The sequence below is a fragment of the Engystomops pustulosus genome, chromosome 1, assembly GCF_040894005.1.
Source record: "Engystomops pustulosus chromosome 1, aEngPut4.maternal, whole genome shotgun sequence".
Lineage (NCBI taxonomy): Eukaryota > Metazoa > Chordata > Amphibia > Anura > Leptodactylidae > Engystomops > Engystomops pustulosus.
This window is the reverse complement of record NC_092411.1, coordinates 61,573,297-61,582,251: the sequence shown is the minus strand read 5'-3', so window position 1 is coordinate 61,582,251 and position 8,955 is coordinate 61,573,297.

Genomic DNA, 8,955 nt, shown 5'->3' with positions numbered 1-8,955 from the left:
TTCCTATGTGAACAAAAGGTTGACGGTATATTTAGTCGATAACACAGCATGGTGGCGACATAGTGACCAAGTTCCATAACGCATCTGGTGAAACACCCGAAAAATGAGCCTGACACAGCTCGTTCAATAAGAGGACGACATGTGGAGGCAGTCATGGAGACGACTTCCATGATTAAGAGCGACAGTATGGGGCATCCATATTGCGCTGCTATGATTTCAACTTCAGGTCTCCAGCATGGAGGCGACAGATGCGCCGAGCTCCATTATGTATCTGGTGAAACACCTGAAAATTATGCCTGACACAGCTCGTTTGATAAGGGGATGATGTGCTGTATTTCCTCTTGCGCTCCAGCGTCTGGGGTATAGAGAGTTGAAAGTTGCGCATGGAGACATTGGTGGACGCTGTGGAGGATCGTGGAGGCGAAATGGACAGGAAACAGCAGGGGCAGTATGCATGGATGCCTCTGAGGCTGCCTAATCTTGGGATGGAGCTGGCGGTCCGCTGCCAGGCGAGCTCTCGCCTGTACAAGCCCCTGTCTCTCGGCTCCTCCCCACCCAAAATGGGCCTGGGGGCCAGAAGCGTTTACTTTGAAAAAATTATAATTTTCAAAGCAGGCGGGGTCGTTTGAATATTTCATCTAGGAATAATGGAATAGCATAGCGGTTCTATTTTTAATTGTTTTTTCGGAAATAGTTCCATGATTAAGAGCGACAGTATGGGGCATCCATATTGCGCTGCTATGATTGCCACTTCAGGTCTCCAGCATGGCGGCGACAGATGCGTCGAGTTCCATTATGTATCTGGTGAAACACCTGAAAATTCTGCCTGACACAGCTCGTTTGATAAGGGGACGATGTGCTGTATTTCCGCTTGCGCTCCAGCGTCTGGGGCGTAGACAGTTGAAAGTTGCACATGGAGACATTGGTGGACGCTGTGGAGGTGAAATGGACAGGAAACAGCAGGGGCAGTATGCATGGATGCCTCTGAGGCTGCCTAATCTTGGGATGGAGCTGGCGGTCCGCTGCCAGGCAAGCTTTCGCCTGTCCAAGCCCCTGTCTCTCGGCTCCTCCCCACCCAAAATGGGCCTGGGGGCCAGAAGAGTTATTATAATTTTCAAAGCAGGCGGGGGCACTTCTAAGAACCTTTTGTATAAGATCAAGTGTAGTACTGTTCTTATAAGTAAGTGGCTTGGTTATGGCGGTTATTTAGGTTGAGCTTCTTTCACCTGGTGGAGAATGGAAATCCTGAGAAATCCAGGCTTTATTCATCTTGATAAGCGTCAGCCTGTCAGCGCTGTGTTCACTTATCGGTGATGATGCCACCAGCTGCACTGAAAACCCGCTCGGACAAAACGCTAGCGGCAGGGCAGGCAAGAACCTCCAAGGCGTACAGCGCCAGTTCGTGCCCCATGTCCAGCTTTGAAACCCAGTAGTTGTAGGGAGCTGTGTGATCATTTAGGACGATGGTACGGTCAGCTACGTACTCCCTCACCATCTTTCTGTAAAGATCAGCCCTACCCTACGTAGACTGGGGACAGGTGACAGAGTCTTGCTGGGGTGACATAAAACTGGCAAAGGCCTTGTAAAGTGTACCCCTGCCAGTGCTGGACAAGCTGCCTGCTCGCCTACTCTCCCTCGCTACTTGTCCCGCACAAGTACGCCCTCTGCCGCTAGCGCTGTCAGAAGGGAAATACTGTTTCAGCTTGTGCACCAGGGCCTGCTGGTATTCATGCATTCTCACACTCCTTTCCTCTCCAGGGATGAGAGTGGAAAGATTTTGCTTGTACCGTGGGTCCAGGAGAGTGAATACCCAGTAATCGGTGCTGGAATAAATTCTTTGAACGCGAGGGTCACGGTATAGGCAGCCTAGCATGAAATCTGCCATATGCGCCAGAGTCCCAAAGCGCAAGAATTCATTCCCCTCACTGGCCTGACTGTCCATTTCCTCCTCCTCCAACTCCTCCAACTCCTCTTCTTCTGCCCATACACACTGAACAGTGAAGGACTGAGCAAAGGTCCCCTCTTCTGTCTCGCCAACATTCTCCTCCTCTTCCTCCTCATCCTCCTCCACCTCCTCCGATATGCGCTGAGAAACAGACCTAAGGGTGCTTTGGCTATCAACAAGGGAATCTTCTTCCCCTGTCTCTTGACTAGCGCAAAGCTTCCGACTTCATGCTGACCAGAGAGTTTTTCAACAGGCCAAGCAGCGGGATGGTGAGGCTGATGGTTGCGGCATCGCCACTGACCATCTGTGTTGACTCCTCGAAGTTACTCAGCACCTGACAGATATCAGACATCCACGTCCACTCCTCATTGTAGACTTGAGGAAGCTGACTGACCTGACTACCAGTTCTGGTGGAAGTTGACATCTGGCAGTCTACAATCGTTCTGCGCTGCTGGTAAACTCTGGATAACAGTTTCGAGTACGCTAATGCTCGAACGAGCATCAAGCTCGGACGAGTGTGTTCGCTCATCTCTAGATACCAACTATACATTATCTTTTGTGACATCTCAAGGTGGTTTACTTTACACTTGCAATGCCGAGCTCCTAGTTAAAACCCCCTATATCCCTTAAACGGATCTGTGTCCAGAAACAACCTCAAACAATGGATTTTTGTTATTTGCCAATATGACTTTAATTGAGGCTCAGATTCCCTTGGCTAGAAAGACCGTGTAGCAAAAGACTTGATTCCACAGATCCTTTAAAGAATCTTAGATCTAAGGTAAAAAAATGCTCTTAAATCAATTTTGCTGTTAGCCAGACATTTGGGACGGTAATTTGAATAAATATTTTATACCCGGAATGTTAACAAAAAGCCCAGTCTTAATATATTTGTAGCTGAATGTTAGTCTTATTACCTCAGTGATTGTACTTGTGCCAGGATTGATTAAAAAAAATTGGATCCAGTGTTTGAAATTAATCAGACGTAACTAAGAAAAGAACGACATAATCTAAGCATTAAACCCCACTGTACTGGCTGAATGAGGGATGAGATAATATCCTACCAGTCCCAAAAGGATGTGCAGACAAGTGAGGGCAAGGAAATGGAAAGTGATTAAAAATACATTTTTAGCTTATAAGGTTAAATAGTAGGTTCCAGTACTTGTAGAATATAACATAAGATATATACGGTAGGTAAAACATTTAATAGAACAGTAAAATATTTTTTTATCACTTATTGTATGCAAAAAGATGTTATCCCGCATTCCCTTGGACAAATGGCTTCTCCATATTTTATTAATTTGTGAATTTGCAATATAATTTTTTTTACTTAATCCCTTTTGGACCAGGCCTTAAAAGGGTTTACTGAACGGAGCCTTTCTAACAAATTTTCATACTTATTGGTTTAAGGGCTAAACTTACCTTTTTTTTGCAATATTGTAAAAACTTTTGCTGTGTTTTTTTTTTGTGACACATCGGATAGTTAAACAAAATAGTTAAGAGACTTAACTTAAATACATTTAAAGTATGTATTTTTGTTCAGTTTTCAAATTAACTCAAAATTACCATTAAAATTGATTCCCTAGTGTGTGATGGTCATTTTGATATATAATATGTATAGTCTGGAGCAAACTGTGCGACTATGGCAAAGTTTTTCGTACTGTAGCAGAAAATTGTTTTTAATTTTATTGGGGAATAATAATATTTATTTTTAAATATGGAGAATATCTGTATAGTTGGGTTAGCAATTGGTTTAGTGATAAAAAAAGAGGGTCGGCATTAATGACACGTTCTCAGATTAGGTTGATATTACCAGTGGGGTGCCACAAGGATCATTTAATATTTTTATCAATGACCTTATAGAGGGTTTACACTGTCCAGTATCAATTTTTGCAGATGATACCAAGCTGTGTAAAGTAATTAATACCGATGCCAATAGTGTTATATTACAGAGGCATTTATGGAAGCATGAGGAGTAGGTGGAGAAATGCTTGATGAGGTTTAATGTAGATAAATGTAAGATTATGCACTTGGGCCATGGAAACAAAAAGTACAATTATGTTCTAAACAGTCAATTACTTGGTAAAACTAAAGCTGAAAAAGACTTAGGGGAATTGGTGGATGGTAAACTTAATTTTCGTGACCAGAGCCAGGCAGCTGCTCTGCTGCAAATAAAGCAAATACAATTATGGGATGTACATCTTTTTGCCCTTATACAAATCACAGGTCAGACCACACATGGAATATTGTGTACAGTTTTGGGCACCAGTGTATAAAAAGGATATAGTAGAACTGGAATGGATGCAGAGGAGAGCAACCAAGATTATTAGGGGAATGGGGGGACTAGAATACAATGACAGATTACTAAACTTGGGGTTATTCAGTTTAGAAAAAAGATGACTGTGTGGAAGCCTCATTACAATATAACTGAACTGGCAGTACAAGGGGCTCTGCAAAGATCTTTTTATACCTAGGCCTGTGATCAGGACAAGGGGATATCCTCTACACCTAGAGAAGAGGCGGTTCTCCTATTGCCATAGACATGGATTCTTTACTGTAAGAGCAGTGAGACTATGCAACTCTCTGCCACAGAAGGTTGTTATGGCAGATACTTTCTACATGTTCAGGAGAGGCCTAAATGCATTTCTGGAGAGCAAAAAATCACAGGTTATGGAGAGGGAGGCATTTGTGTTGGACATCTTTTCCTTGTGTTCCGTAGAGCTTATTATAAGTTTCTTTTCTTCCCACCGTGACAAGACTAGTGATGGACAGCGCCGAGATCTGGACTTCATGGCCTTTTTTTCTTGATGGGCATCTTTCTATAACCTTATGTATGATACTATGATATGTAATGTGTGTGTTTTAACTTTTTATGTCTCCCATGAGGTCATAAGAGACCCCTGGGGACATTTCCACATTTTTATTACTTCTGGTTTTTACTTGTAACTGGGACATCTGTAAGAGCCCCAGTTACAAGGGAACAGAACCACCTGTTGGGGCAGATGTTTGATCAGAGCTGGACAGGGTCTGATCAAACCCAGCAGCTCTGATTCACCTTTACAGATCTGGCGTTCAAATAACTAATTCAGCGGGGTGCTGTGAGGATCATACAAGGGAAGAAGTGGTAACCCTCTTCTCCCTTCTCCCTAGGGACTCCTGCTCTTATGCTTCTTGATGAAAACTACAGTAAAAAGACGCCGGAGACTTCGGACCAGCGCCCGCTGGTGTCTTTTGTTACTGGGAGGTCAGGGAGGCGTTAAGCATTCTTATATGTATGTTAATACTTTTAGAGTACTGTGAAAGACTTAAAAGGTATCATTTAAATCAATTTTTATTTCAGAAATGAATAGAACATGGAATAATAGTAAATGTTATAATATTCTTCATAGGTGACTTTTTTCTGTCTCTTCTTTCTCCTGTAGAGAGGTGGCCCATACACCACTGAGAGATAAAAGACAAGCGGCTAATTAAGAACTCTTTTCATATCTAGATAACAATTCCCTTAACGATTAGGCTTTAGTTGATTACCTTAACTCCAGTTATACACGTTATCACATTCTCTATAAACTGGAGTAAGGGACAGAAAGAAGACACAGGAACATATATCTTTAATAAAGTATATAACGCAAAGTCCATTACAGGCAGTCCCCAGGTTACGTACAAGATAGGTTTCGCAGATTTTTTCTTAAGTTGAATTTGTATGTAACTGGGAACTGTATAGTTAATAATCATAACTCCAGTCAGAATTCTTTTCGTCTCTGTGACAGTTGGATTTGAAAAATGTTGGGTTGTCATAAGAACCAGAAATAACAATAAATCTTAATTGCATATTCATGAGCACTGCCTCTTCTCCGGACCTCCTGCTCGCTCCATAGGCCAGCGATGACTGCTGCGCGTCATGCCGCATGGCTTTGAGAGGGGTCCGGCGTTAGTAGGGTACAGCGCTGTTAGATAGCATTATAGGAGGTTTCCGATAACACTATCATTGTAACAACGCTGCATTTGTTTTAGCACTAGGAGCTGCTTACTTTAGTAGTGCCGAATTTCTGGGCGAAAGGTCCTCTTTAAGGCTTGCTTCACATCTCGATTTATGTTTACACTGAGTGTATATGCTAGGAGAGCTCCTGACACATCCGTTCCACATATATATAGAATAATCCATCCTGCAGCCTCCTGCTGAGCGAAGGCAGTGGAGGCTCTTGAAGTTTATGGGTGGGGGATGCAGCAGTACTGCGCAACAGTGGGGAGGACCCCAGTGATGTCACAGTCTATATAAGGACTGTGACTTCACTGGGGAAACACCTTGACCTCCTGAAGCAGCCAATTCAATCCTTCCTTTGAATTCAGGGGGAGGAGCAAGCTCCGGCTAATGTATTACACTATATAAGCACCACAGCTATGCAATATGGTGTAAGGATTTCTGATGTATCCTTACAGCGCATGGCAAAAATGAGATGGGAATCCATTTTTAATACAATAAAGCCTGACTACTTCAGACAATCGCTGACTGTACTGTGACACAAAAAGATAAAATACAAAAAGGAAAAAAGATCCCATAGGGTAGTAGTTTAATCAGATAAAACAATGCCCTCAGGTGTCCTGGATCCTAGAGTGTGGGGGGTGGTTACCTGATGCAGGCTAAAGTTAAACCTGTAAGATATAGTGGTAGCACACAGTCCTATGTTCTGGATGTAGATACCCAGTAGAAAAATTCTGAAATAAAGTGCAAATATGGAACCCACAGGCACCACATCCAAAAGAAGCAACTATTTTTAATTTTCAAAACAGATTCATAAAACAAATGACATGTTTTGAGTGAATGTTTTGTTGAGTGTTTTGTTTAGTTAACATGTGCATCATGCATTACAAAATGTGGTTCTTTTTTATGTATATTATTTACTCTTTACAGGTTCAGTGGTTCTGCAGTTATGATAGCATATTCTTACAGGATTCTGCTGCCCTTGGCCTGTACCTGTGGCTCTAGGAAAATATAGCTTTCTAGTAGATATCTATGCCAGGACTGTTTCTTAGTTCCCAAATGACCCTGTTGGCTGTCAGATCTTATTCCTACAGTTTTTGGCAGTGGTGGCAGTCGCTGGCTTCCCTGGCTCCCTTTCTTGAAACAATCACTTTAGTCTATACTTTTAAGTATTATGCTATTATATAACATTATAACATTTCTGATATTATGGATAACAGTTATTAAGGTAGCTGGAAATAACAGATGAACCAGATCAGGACCTGGCTCGCATACAAAATCAACACCTATAGATCTTATCTATAATATAAAGTAATGCAATGAGTTGTGAAGGTATACTCTTTTCTTGAAGCTTCTACAATGCCCACTGGTCCATCCAAGAAATCAGCCACATAGTTTTGAGCATAACTTAAACTTAATTTTTATTCTATTTCTATGTCTCTAAATATGTATCGGTTTTTCCAATTGTAATGGAATCTCTACTTTGGGCAACTTGAGAGAGACGGTAGAAAGTACTGGACCACAAACTTAGCAAACATCAGCAAATCTTTCCCAATACCCTATTAGTAGGTGTAAAAACTATATAATCATATAAGTAGATGAACTATGTTGTGTGTCTATCATTTACAATTGACCTAGATTCAATGGCTTTAGGAAAATAATTCTATCATTTTTATTCTTAAAATTCAATTGTAAACTTTATATCGTGTTTTTCTATAGCTGCAATAGCTGTAAGCTAACATTTGTGACATTTTTGCATTTTTTTTCCCTGTTATTCCTCTGCTATCATTCTGTCTGAAAGGAGATGCTGTCTATGGACTGAGGGTTCACAGAAGGGTTATCAGGCTCCAGGGGTAGTGAACCCACTGGAGTACCGCGGATGAGGATGTAACCCGACACCTGGGAACGGAGTCTAAGCAGTACCTGGTTTTCACCAGAGCCCGCCACAAAGCGGGTTGGACTTGCTCCAACATGGTACCACCAGGCCGTGCTACAGATGCGACTTTGTCAGTGGTGGCAGCTAAGGCGAGGTGCAGAGATGTTGAGCTGAACCATGGTCAGGGCAGGCAGGAGGTAAGGACAGGCAGCACAGGATCGGAGTGGGGGTTGTAGTAGAAGGTCAGGACAGGCAGCAGGGGATTAAAATCAATAACGGAACCAAGGTAGTGGAGGGAAGGGAAATTATGAAGCTTCAGCTCGAGGAAACTTTGGTAATGCCCCCAGGAGCTCTTCTGGCTCAATATAATTATTTTTAAAGCTCATTTTGGAAGGAAGGAGGCAATGAATTACAAATATAAGAAGATTATATAATGTTCAGGCATCTTCACTTTCAACATATAATCGTCCTTAGGGAAGATAAGTGTCTGTTTTTGACACTGCTTACTTACCTTCTCCATAAACAATACAAAACATATGTTTGACCAAACCAAGCATGCATGCGTATGGAGTGATCAAGATGAATGCAGCTCACTGCAGCATCAGACAGGAGAAAAATATGTCCTGCCTGACCCTAGACTTCTGATTTACGTTCAGATCCTGGAGCAACAGAAATTGTGTACACTAGTACTGATAGAGACAGGTTGGAATGATATCTGTGAAAGGCTGTATTTCTGTTAATAACAGTGAATTAGAGAATGTGTCATTTTGTTATCCTGAGTATATTTAAGTATATTTTTTTCGTAGGAATGCACCTTTAAGGCCAGACACACCCGTTAAATCTTTTTGATTTCTTATTTCCTTTTAATACACTGCTTTTTTAAAAACTGCATGAAAAATGTATACAAAATGTTTTTCTTAATCAGGCTGTTTGTGAGTGTTTCTAGCCATCTTGAGACATTTAAGCTTTCAAATGTTTAAGCTTTCAGGATTTCAAATGTTTTGCCTACTGAATGACACATTCATGACTGAACTTATATAAATAAATTATTATTATAATAATATGAAACATAATTTTCTACAATAAACTGTCATGTAAAATCCAAATCAACAGCATAAATTGTGGTCTTTTTCTAAACCAACCAGTACACAGCATCCG